Below are 13158 nucleotides of genomic sequence, written 5' to 3' on the forward strand. Positions count from 1 at the left end.
TGCTCTGTACCTCGAGAGCGTGACGTATTTTGGATCGCGGGCTCGAGACCAGGTGGGGGCAGTTTGCTTTTGCCGCGATCTTATACGGTCTCTGGAACTTTAAGTATTAGAAACGAACATAGATTTATATCAATTGCTGTCGTGGCGCGGTTGGTTGTGCTCTGTACCTCGAGAGCGTGACGTATTTTGGATCGCGGGCTCGAGACCAGGCCAGCGCAGTTTGCTTTTGCCGCGATCTTATACGGTCTCTGGAACTTTAAGTATTAGAAACGAACATAGATTTATATCAACTGTTGTCGTGGCGCGGTTGGTTGTGCTCTATACCTCGAGAGCGTGACGTATATTGGATCGCGGGCTCGAGACCAGGCCAGCGCAGTTTGCTTTTGCCTCGATCTTATACGGTCTCTGGAACTTTAAGTATTAGAAACGAACGTAGATTTATATCAACTGCTGTCGTGGCGCGGTTGGATGTGCTCTGTACCCCGACAGCGTGACTTACTTTGGATCGCGGGCTCGAGACCAGGCCAGCGCAGTTTGCTTTTGCCGCGATCTCATACTGTCTCTGGAAACTTTAAGTATTAGAAACGAACGTAGATTTATATCAACTGTTGTCGTGGCGCGGTTGGTTGTGCTCTGTACCTCGAGAGCGTGACGTATTTTGGATCGCGGGCTCGAGAACAGGCCAGCGCAGTTTGCTTTTGCCGCGATCTTATACGGTCTCTGGAACTTTAAGTATTAGAAACGAACATAGATTTATATCAACTGCTGTCGTGGCGCGGTTGGTTGTGCTCTGTACCTCGAGAGCGTGACGTGTTTTGGATCGCGGGCTCGAGACCAGGTGGGGGCAGTTTGCTTTTGCCGCGATCTTATACGGTCTCTGGAACTTTAAGTATTAGAAACGAACATAGATTTATATCAACTGTTGTCGTGGCGCGGTTGGTTGTGCTCTGTACCTCGAGAGCGTGACGTATTTTGGATCGCGGGCTCGAGACCAGGTGGGGGCAGTTTGCTTTTGCCGCGATCCTATACGGTCTCTGGAACTTTAAGTATTAGAAACGAACATAGATTTATATCAACTGCTGTCGTGGCGCGGTTGGTTGCTCTGTACCTCGAGAGCGTGACGTATTTTGGATCGCGGGCTCGAGACCATGTGGGGGCAGTTTGCTTTTGCCGCGATCTCATACGGTCTCTGGAACTTTAAGTATTAGAAACGAACATAGATTTATATCAACTGTTGTCGTGGCGCGGTTGGTTGTGCTCTATACCTCGAGAGCGTGACGTATATTGGATCGCGGGCTCGAGACCAGGCCAGCGCAGTTTGCTTTTGCCTCGATCTTATACGGTCTCTGGAACTTTAAGTATTAGAAACGAACGTAGATTTATATCAACTGCTGTCGTGGCGCGGTTGGATGTGCTCTGTACCCCGACAGCGTGACTTACTTTGGATCGCGGGCTCGAGACCAGGCCAGCGCAGTTTGCTTTTGCCGCGATCTCATACTGTCTCTGGAAACTTTAAGTATTAGAAACGAACGTAGATTTATATCAACTGTTGTCGTGGCGCGGTTGGTTGTGCTCTGTACCTCGAGAGCGTGACGTATTTTGGATCGCGGGCTCGAGAACAGGCCAGCGCAGTTTGCTTTTGCCGCGATCTTATACGGTCTCTGGAACTTTAAGTATTAGAAACGAACATAGATTTATATCAACTGCTGTCGTGGCGCGGTTGGTTGTGCTCTGTACCTCGAGAGCGAGACGTATTTTGGATCGCGGGCTCGAGACCCGGCAACCGCAGTTTGGTTTTGCCGCGATCTTATACGGTCTCTGGAACTTTAAGTATTAGAAACGAACATAGATTTATATCAACTGCTGTCGTGGCGCGGTTGGTTGTGCTCTGTACCTCGAGAGCGTGACGTATTTTGGATCGCGGGCTCGAGACCAGGTGGGGGCAGTTTGCTTTTGCCGCGATCTTATACGGTCTCTGGAACTTTAAGTATTAGAAACGAACATAGATTTATATCAACTGCTGTCGTGGCGCGGTTGGTTGTGCTCTGTACCTCGAGAGCGTGACGTATTTTGGATCGCGGGCTCGAGACCAGGCCAGCGCAGTTTGCTTTTGCCGCGATCTTATACGGTCTCTGGAACTTTAAGTATTAGAAACGAACATAGATTTATATCAACTGCTGTCGTGGCGCGGTTGGTTGTGCTCTGTACCTCGAGAGCGTGACGTATTTTGGATCGCGGGCTCGAGACCAGGCCAGCGCAGTTTGCTTTTGCCGCGATCTCATACGGTCTCTGGAACTTTAAGTATTAGAAACGAACATAGATTTATATCAACTGCTGTCGTGGCGCTGTTGGTTGTGCTCTGTACCTCGAGAGCGTGACGCATTTTGGATCGCGGGCTCGAGACCAGGCCAGCGCAGTTTGCTTTTGCCGCGATCTGATACGGTCTCTGGAACTTTAAGTATTAGAAACGAACATAGATTTATATCAACTGCTGTCGTGGCGCGGTTGGTTGCTCTCTGTAACTCGAGAGCGTGACGTATTTTGGATCGCGGGCTCGAGACCAGGCCAGCGCAGTTTGCTTTTGCCGAGATCTATTACGATCTCTGGAACTTTAAGTATTAGAAACGAACCAAGATTTATATCAACTGCTGTCGTGGCGCAGATGGTTGTGCTCTATACCTCGAGAGCGAGACGTATTTTGGATCCTGGGCTCGAGACCCGGCAACCGCAGTTTGCTTTTGCCGCGATCTTATACGGTCTCTGGAACTTTAAGTATTAGAAACGAACATAGATTTATATCAACTGCTGTCGTGGCGCGGTTGGTTGTGCTCTGTACCTCGAGAACGTGACGTATTTTGGATCGCCGGCTCGAGACCAGGTGGGGGCAGTTTGCTTTTGCCGCGATCTTATACGGTCTCTGGAACTTTAAGTATTAGAAACGAACATAGATTTATATCAACTGCTGTCGTGGCGCGGTTGGTTGTGCTCTGTACCTCGAGAGCGTGACGTATTTTGGATCGCGGGCTCGAGAACAGGCCAGCGCAGTTTGCTTTTGCCGCGATCTTATACGGTCTCTGGGAACTTTAAGTATTAGAAACGAACATAGATTTATATCAACTGCTGTCGTGGCGCGGTTGGTTGTGCTCTGTACCTCGAGAGCGTGACGTATTTTGGATCGCGGGCTCGAGAACAGGCCAGCGCAGTTTGCTTTTGCCGCGATCTTATACGGTCTCTGGAACTTTAAGTATTAGAAACGAACATAGATTTATATCAACTGCTGTCGTGGCGCGGTTGGTTGTGCACTGTACCTCGAGAGCGTGACGTATTTTGGATCGCGGGCTCGAGACCAGGCCAGCGCAGTTTGCTTTTGCCTCGATCTTATACGGTCTCTGGAACTTTAAGTATTAGAAACGAACATAGATTTATATCAACTGCTGTCGTGGCGCGGTTGGTTGTGCTCTGTACCTCGAGAGCGTAACGTATTTTGGATCCTGGGCTCGAGACCCGGCCACTGCAGTTTGCTTTTGCCGCGATCTTATACGGTCTCTGGAACTTTAAGTATTAGAAACGAACATAGATTTATATCTACTGCTGTCGTGGCGCGGTTGCCTGTGCTCTGTACCTCGAGAGCGTGACGTATTTTGGATCGCGGGCTCGAGACCAGGTGGGGGCAGTTTGCTTTTGCCGCGATCTTATACGGTCTCTGGAACTTTAAGTATTAGAAACGAACAAAGATTTATATCAACTGCTGTCGTGGTGCGGTTGGTTGCTCTCTGTACCTCGAGAGCGTGACGTATTTTGGATCGCGGGCTCGAGACCAGGCCAGCACAGTTTGCTTTTGCCGCGATCTAATACGATCTCTGGAACTTTAAGTATTAGAAACGAACATAGATTTATATCAACTGCTGTCGTGGCGCGGTTGGTTGCTCTCTGTACCTCGAGAGCGTGACGTATTTTGGATCGCGGGCTCGAGACCAGGCCAGCACAGTTTGCTTTTGCCGCGATCTAATACGATCTCTGGAACTTTAAGTATTAGAAACGAACATAGATTTATATCAACTGCTGCCGTGGCGCAGTTGGTTGTGCTCTGTACCTTGAGAGCGAGACGTATTTTGGATTCTCGGCTCGAGACCTGGCCACCGCAGTTTGCTTTTGCCGCGATCTTATACTGCTAACCCCTACTGCTTACACAGTATTGCTCATATGTGTATCTACACACTTCACCGTGTGTACTGAAATGTCTGAAAATACATCTTTATGGACCAAAAATGATAATTGCATAGAATTCTGTTGTGGTTTATATTGTGACGACAATAAAAAGTATCATTTTGGTAATAACAAAAAATCATCTCTCACTTTAGGTGGCATACTCCTATTGGAGTCTATATCAATCCGCTCAAAAGCAGCGGGAGAACATCTTTTTGTGACCTGTTATCAATCATGATCTAGTTTTTTTGTGGCATGCATGCTAAAGAGCATTAATGGAAGTACATGTGGTGAGAAAATTGGGTCAATTGAGGCTATTTTAGACCCCTTTATGCCTCCCAGGATCAGCGTAGGAAATTTGTTTACCACTGAGTGAAGAGGTTTGTTTACAAGTGACGAAAACTTCCGGCTCGGATAGCAAAAAATCTTCATGATCATGGTACGGAAACCTGATGATGCCATGAATGGCCAATTTGTCAGCTATCCGGTGATGGGTAGCGTTTAGCTAGTGAAAACTTCTATCTAGACTAAGAGACCACATTACTTTTGTGAGTTAGTGTGTAAGTCAATGGGGCTTTTAATGGGCGTATGCTACCTTAAGCAAATATGCTAAAATTTTTCATTTTAAGTGCTAGAAGTCCCAATTTTGGACCAAAGTAGTTGCTATGGTGTGTAAATATGGTTTTCAAGCAAACGTCTGAAAATTCAAGCTTGGATGATTTTTACGCATAAATTAGTATTACAGACTTAAAGTACCACAAAGAGCATGTGCGTTTCTATACATGAGACCAGAACAACATTTTGAGCATTTCTGACCAGTTTTCCTCCCCAATAAACTATTGGGTCATTAAGCCTTGACCTACCAAAGCTTCCGTAATTTGATTCATTCCTTGACCCTGCTAAGTAGGTGCCAAATGCACGATATTCAAAATCCTTCAGAATCAGACCAAAATGCCTGCCGTGTGTGTGACGTGAATGACTTAGTTCAGTGAAATTTGACATCCGTGGGCACCTAAAGTACATGGTAACCATATTTTAGGTTATTTTTGCTAAAGTTGGAAGTACCTGGTGTTGACTAAAGACAAATACTCAGTTTCAATGCATGAAATACCCATAATGTTGTTAGCTTAGGCCTCAGGTTCATAATGGCGCTACGTTAGTACCCTAGACCACGTCTACACCAGCTGTAGCACAATGTGAGGTCTGTATCCTAAGTGGAGTGGCTGCTGAGTGCTAAAACCTTACACAGAGAATGTTTTGAGTCTTATTTAGCAAATAATCCACAAAGGTATGCATTTTCTGCTCCTACATATGTGCATCAAGGGGTTTTGAGCCTATTTTCACTATCATTAGTTTTCTGTTGTTTTGTCAATTTTCAGAGAAAGTTGATGTGCCAAGTCCTCAGCATTCACAGCGATATACTTTGAATGGGTGTGGTATCAATGGCCTCAACTGGTTAGATGAGGTAACAACAAATCCCAAACAACTCTGACAGCAGAAAGAGATATCCTGATGCTTCCATGGGAGATCTACTGTAGTAACTACTGTACAGTATAGGAACCAGTGCTCGCCACCAATGGAGAATAAGGTAATTTGACGTTGTTGTTCTTTGCCGAGCAACAAATTTGAATGTTTTATCATGAAATATGCCCCCCTATCCACCTCTCTTCCCTTATAACTGTCTTTAATACATTGTAACAACCTATGCACAAACCTTTAAATGGACTGGATATGCTGTTGAGGTGAACAGTGTATCTAGATAGCATTTCAGTATTTGTTCCTTTTGACTACTGTACATACTGTTACAGTGTGTTTCAGTGTGTGGCCGTTGAGCGTGTCGTATCAAGAATATAGGAGGCGATCATTTATTTAGTAACAGACTTGGTTTATTATTGTACTTCAGTAGCCATATTCAATGGAGTGCACAGACTCGTAGTGTGTAATATGAAGAGCAAGTACGGTAGCTCATATTGATCAGCTACATAAATGTACTTGTCACACAGTGAGGCTGTGGTTTACAAATCCCGATGATCCAGTTTTGGCAAAGAACACCTTCAATTCTCTTCTCTTATTCTTAGTAACTTAGCAGTTGCACTGGAGTGACATGCAATATCAGTTTAACATGTTCCAAACAGTTCAGGAATACATTGGGGTATGTCCTGTAGGTCAGTTTGGGAGGAATCAGCTGAGCTAAACAAAAGTAGTTTTCATCACTTTTCAGAGCCAGAGACGAAAAAACCCTCCCCGCAGACCCTTCTCTGGATGACGTTTCTGCAGGTAGGGCAAGCCAGACCAAGTGGGCGGTGATCAGGAATACCAATACAACCTGCAGGAATCATAGATGCACCCAAATTGGTCAAGCTTATCAAAATTGGTGACTGGAAATGTTGTTGCAGTCGTAGACCTGGTTACTGCTTACACAGTATTGCTCATATGTGTATTTACACACTGCACCTTGCATACTGAAATCTCTGAAAATACATCTTTATGGATCTAACATGATAATTGCATAGAATTTTGTTGTGGTTTATATTGTGACGACTATAAAAAGTATCATTTTGGTATTAAAAAAAAAATTCATATCTCACATAAGGTGGCATACTCCTATTAGAGTCTATATCAGTCCGCTCGATTGTTCTCCTTCAAGAAAAGTGCCAAAAAGCAGCAGGGGAACATCTTTTGTGACCTGTTATCAATCATGATCTAGTTTTTTGTGGCTTGCATGTTGAAGAGCATTAATGGAAGTACATGTAGTGAGAAAATTGTGTCAATTGAGGCCATTTCAGACCCCTTTAAGGCCTCCCAGGAGCAGCGTAGGAAAATTGTTTACCACTGAGTGAAGAGGTTTGTTTACAAGTGACAAAAACTTCCGGCTCGGATAGCAAAAAATCTACATGGTCATGATACGGAAAATTGATGATGCCATAAAAGGCCAACTTGACAGCTATCCGGTGATGGGTAGCGTTTAGCTAGTGAAAACTTCTCTCTAGACTTAGAGACCACATTACTTTTGTGATTTAGTGTGTAAGTCAATGGCGCTTTTAATGGGCGTATGCTACCTGAAGGATTCTTGCCAGGTTTGTTACTGTTTAAGCTTTTTATATGGACAAGAGTTCACTCTTGTAGCTACATAGTGATTCCAAACACAACCTTTGATTCAAGTCCTACAATTCTTCCATATCAGAAAGACCTATAGGGTCGTCCCCACATCCATTGCTTGTCTCTCTGTGAGCCATCATAGCACTGTGATAGGCCCTTAATAGAGCTTGCAAATTAACAAACCTGTTTCCTGTAGATTCTGCAAACATGGTTTGTTGTGACTGAGTTGAAAATATCTCATGTCCTTTATCTGCTGGGTTAATTACTCTCTCATACTCTTCCTTGTCGAGCCTTCTATAAGCAGGTTTGCAAGAGGAATTAGTTGCCATATCTGTATCAGAAGAGCTAGGAATATCACCAGTGCAATTGGCATCAGCTTCACCAGCTGTTCAAGCAGTAAAGCCAAACCTGTTACCTGGCTTGAAGGTTATTACATGCCTATCAAACATGCCTTTCCTTCTACCCATTGTTCTAAATACTAATCAGTTTGTATCCTTAAAACATACCAATTTTCCAGTGACCTATTCACTAGTTTTGTTTGTAAGCATTTATTGGAAGTCTAAGCAGTTGAATAGCTACACATAGAATGATACAAGACAAGACTTACACTGAGAAACTAGTCAATATGATCGACTACAACTAGTTTGGAATGTTGTTTGAACAGCGCCCTCATTCTAGATCCGGTCACAGCTAGTGCATAGATCTCCTAAGTAGTTTTTGCACCAAAATCTGACAAAATACCTTTGAAAAGCAGTGCCAAAGTAACAAGTAACTTTTTCTCTTTCACTTTAGAGCCACAGCTAAGGGCGCATGCTTACTGGATGCTGGAAGTGATCAAATTTTCAGAGGGAAGAAGGCCAACCAAGTTTCCACCAGAGGGGGTAAGTAGCACCAAACTGAGGGACTGTGCTTAAAACACATTGTGTGGACCCAAGAACAATTTAGACATTCAGTAGATGCCTGTCATGCTGATGGAATGACTTCTTATCACACTAGGGAATATGTCAATCATTGGGCTCTCACTTGTTTAAAGTTCAGTACTGTATTATTCATATACACTGTACAACATGTGTCAAACACCATATGAAGATTCACCCAATAGACAGAGATACACAGAAATGATGTAAGTCACAACTTCTCAAACTATCATAAGAAGGAGGTTTAATGTGGAGTTTAAATATCTCAGCTGTTACTTAAGGTGGCATACTCCTATTAGCATCTATATCAACCTGCACAAGTGTTCTCCTTCAGGAAAAGTTCCAAAGAGCAACAGGAGAACATCTTTGTTTATATCTTATCAATTAGGATCTGGTTTTCTTGGTTTGGCTGCAATGGAGTATGAATGGAAGTACAAGTGGTACACAGATTGGGTCAGTTGAGGCAAGTTTAGACCACTTTAGGTCTCCCTGGAGCAGCATATGAACATTGTTTACTGCTGAGTAAAGAGGTTTGTTTACAAGTGAAGAAAATTTCAAGCTCTCATAGGAAACAAAAAGTCTGCACAGTCATGATAAAGAAACTTGAGGTTCAAATGAATGTGATAAATTTATTAGAATAAACCAAAAGCAAATAGAATAAAGGGTAATTTAAACCAAGAAATACTGCACGACGCAACTCACATGCATACCTGTAAATGTTACCCACGCACGACGACACATACAACACTGACACGTAAAGGGAAACACAGCATCACACGCATTAAAACAATCGAAGACCATTAACAGGGTGTACTGCTGAGTTTCTGGAGAAAGATTGTAAAACAAACCACCTGCTGCTGAAGAAACAAAGTCTAAACATTCAAGAGTTCTGCTGCCTCCATTGGTCTTTATTATAACTTTCTGTCAAATATCATTGGAGATATGGATATTTTGGCTTCCAGATTAAAGGTACAAAGCCAACATGTCTGGGAGGAAATGCTCCTAAAAAGGTCAATGCCCGTTCACTGATGCACATATTATATGACATCACGGTCACGCCAATACATGTGTCTAAATGCTTCAAAGCATGCCTTTTCTTTCATTGTTGATGCTGGATCTGGAAAATAACCATTTCATCCTTAATTAAAAGTCTTGAATTTTAATATATCAACACTGAGGGAACCCTGAAGGATTGATAATCAACACAATCGTAGAATAGAAAAGGTGAGGGATTTCTCAACTAAGGCTTCCTATACAATTGAGTTTTCTCCTGGCATCTTGAATCCAGTGAAATGACCATTGGCTGGAAACTCACTTCTGATTCTTTGGACTGCACATGATGGTAGCACAACCCTGACGTGTCTTGCTAGGAACCCCCAGCACCTTTGAACCTGTTGACCGTAGGCTATGTATCTGTACTGCCTAAAGAAAAATATTGAAAGTTCAAAATGTATGAATGTTGGCCCATGATGTCCACAATAACAAGCAGGGATACAATGTACAGTTATGGTTACATTTGTTGTGAATTTACACCTTCCATATTTCATGAAACATTCTTTTGTTCAGACAATTGATTTGCAAAACTCCAGGCCTAAGTACTAGCCTAGTAATAATGAGTATAAAATGACACATATGCCTACCTAGCATGGCTGCATAATGCAGCTTACGTCCCGAGCCAAACTTTCAGTATGTAACCACCACTACTACTACTACTACGCACCATACTGAACATGTATGAATACATAGCCAACACACAGTACATATGGGTTGTAAGGATTCTATGGTTGTAAGTCACCGTAACACAACTCACAATATGGTTAAGGCAGTTCCTCGAATTCCAACCACACATGCACAAAATGGACTGGATTTTGTTTGCTTCATTACTAAATTCTTACCACGTTGTATGCTCCTTGCAATAGTTCCGAACGGGTTTCTTCTTCGATATGTTGTGGAGCTTCAATTTCGGCTCATTTGACAGGCTCGAACTGATACGGTTCTATATCCTAACAGTAACACCTCAGGTCCACCCTCAACATTTGGTTCAATATTGGCATGATCATCGCCTTCACTCTCTGCTTCGAATATTAGAAAGGGCACTCCAATTCTAGTACAATTTCACTGCCTGGTGAAGAACCACTATCACTTTGAACTTCGGTTGCCACATTTGGTTCTAAATCTGACATTCCACGGGAAATTTAGATTTGATTTCGCGCTGACTTGTTATCGATTGTTTTGTGTATTTATGTACACTTGTCGGAGTGTAGGTATGATATATGTTCGGAGGAAACAGCGAGAGCAAATCGTGTTCCTAAAATGTTGTCACATTAGGTCATGAGATTACGAAAAAAAATTTCGAAGGGAAAAATCAAGTTTCTAATTGGCAGAGTGGTTGATATATGTTCTAGAGAACATGCTTAGATGGATCCCAAAAATACAGGATGTTGAAATTTTCGTGTCGTGGCCATAATAAGTAAGAATTTGAAAATTGCCATTTTAGACTCTATGAGCCTTAAGTATAGCTAAGGGTATTGGTTATGATATGTAATCACGGAATATGACAAAAAGGTCTCATCATTTTACGCTTGAGTGATTTGGGGGCAAATTTTGTGAAAAATCACCAAAATATCGCAATGTGGCACGAGATTGACACGGAAGTAACAACACATTGGTACACCATGGCATGTGCCCAAAAATGCACTGATGAAGTAATAATTAGACTGGAAGAACATGTTCATGGCCTGTAGAGACCAATGTACTACCTGTGTCTGTTGTTTTGATCTGTGTGTTATTGAGATGTGTAGTAGTACAAGTAAAGGATGGTATAAGGAGCCACTAGTTTCAATGTTAAGCTATTGAACAAGTAAAACCTGAGGAACTGAAGTTGTACATCTGGTGAGTAGTCTACTTTTATACAGTGTAGTGCTGATAGTCGTGATCGATTAATCGCCAGTAGTCGCGATTACACTTTGGAAGTTTGATTAATCGCTCTCAAAACCTAAGTTGCGATTACTGGACTAAAGCTAGCACTACACACAATCTGCTATTGAAAAATAGCCTAACCTATCAAAAACAACACTTAAGCAGTTTGTCAGCAAATATTGCAAACACAGGTTCTTACAATGCTACACTAGAACTGTGCTGTGTTAAAAATCAGCAAGCACCTGTTCAGGTTAGATTCATGCGTTTACTTGTTAGTAATACGATTGTTCTGCAGTGCAACATTTAGTCCTAGCAATGTTTCATCATTGCGCATAATTGCAAATTCCCAAATTTATTAATCTTTAATGATTGCCAAAGAATTTGTAATTTCTTCAAACATGCATGTTTACAGTATATTTCATTTCTGGCCAGTGGTGCACATGTATCATATGTCTGATAGAGTGTGTCGATTGCGGTGAAGTTTCATTTCAATGTGTCATAATATGTGCGTGCTATCACACTAGGCTAAAGCCTAGCCTAGAAGGTGAACGTCCTTCTACAGAAAACTCTTGCATAGTAATCATCACACCGCTACAGGGTGTTGCATCTATTCATTTTTTTGCTGTGATTAGTGCTAGTAGTTGTAGTAGCCTTGTAGATCCATTCCAAAGTTTTTGATTTACTTTGAAGGATTTTAAGAAATGTTGAATATTGAAATTTGTTGACATTTTTTGTTTGGTAGATGTTTTAACATGAATTAGACATCACACATTAAGACTTGAAAGAACAAATAGGGACAGTGCACCATGGAAAAAGATTTGTTTGACTGTATTTCTGCAATGTAGAAATGACAGTGATGATGCCATAACTGTAACCGAGTATCGCGAGAAGAGCTATGCGATTAATCAACTACAAAAGTAAGAGTCGACTATCAGCACTAATACTGTGTACCTAGCAGAGCAAAAAGCGACAGTCAGAATTTAAATGCATACATTACAATGTAATATATGTGGTGTAAGAATCAGTTTTATTGAGACCCAGACTGCAATCAGAATAAGGATAGGCCTATATACAGTAACACATTTGTAAATGGAAAGCTCACACCTTCACAATGTCAGACTAAGATTGGATGGCATGGGCTGATGAAATAAATGCAAATGTTGCAAAATATACATCAGCCCCAACAAGTTACACAAAGGGCTGCAGGATGTGGACAGGTGCCTACACCATCAGTAAGCCAGGGGCACCAGCATATGGCATTATCCGCACAATGCTATCCCTGGCAGCTAAGAGAAGAGCCACATTCCAGCATCTGCTCTTCAAAGTATTGTGCAAAGAAATTAACTTTTTAAGTACCAAATCATTTCACATCTCCCACATATGCCACAACAGCCTATGTGTGGAGGTGTCACATCCATTGCTTGTGTCTCTGTGAGCCATCATAGCACTGTGACAGGCCCTTAATAAGACTTGCAAATTTACTAACCTGTTTACTGTAGATTTTGTCATATATCAGAGGAGAGTACTGCTTTAGTCAGTGCTCTGTAGAGAGACCTGTTTATTGAAATCTAAACTGTACACTATGGGTGTTTCACATCAGGTTCTCTGCTGGGTGGATGCTTTTCTGAGTGATAGAGAGCAGTCGGTTGTTGTCAATGGGTCTAGGTCTAATCCTTCTAAGGTTACTTCCGGTGTTCCGCAAGGGTCAGTTTTGGGACCCATTCTCTTCCTGGCCTATATTAATGATATTGGTAATGCTGTTTCTTCTGGTGTCCGACTGTTCGCTGATGACTGTGTCTGTTATCGGGTTATCGATGATGTCAGTGATGGTCATCAACTTCAGGAAGATATTAATATACTAGGGCAATGGGCTAAAGATTGGGGCATGAGTTTCCAGCCGGTGAAATGTAACATTATGACCATTACTAGAAAGAGGAAACCTGTAAATTTCAATTACATGCTCAATGGGGTTCACTTGGTTAAGGTTGATTGTATTAAATATCTGGGTATTCATATC

At 42.3% G+C, this 13158-nt stretch overlaps 1 long non-coding RNA gene across 1 annotated transcript; it reads left to right on the forward strand.

Moving 5' to 3' along the window:
* The first annotated feature begins 4924 nt into the window (after positions 1-4924).
* LOC139961013 (uncharacterized) lies at positions 4925-6694 on the forward strand. The gene is made up of 3 exons (XR_011790695.1): positions 4925-5230; positions 5586-5794; positions 6428-6694. It is a non-coding gene; the product is annotated as an uncharacterized lncRNA (long non-coding RNA).
* Positions 6695-13158: the final 6464 nt, after the last annotated feature.

This window comes from Apostichopus japonicus, chromosome 20, assembly GCF_037975245.1.
Source record: "Apostichopus japonicus isolate 1M-3 chromosome 20, ASM3797524v1, whole genome shotgun sequence".
In the NCBI taxonomy this organism is placed as follows: Eukaryota; Metazoa; Echinodermata; class Holothuroidea; order Aspidochirotida; family Stichopodidae; genus Apostichopus; species Apostichopus japonicus.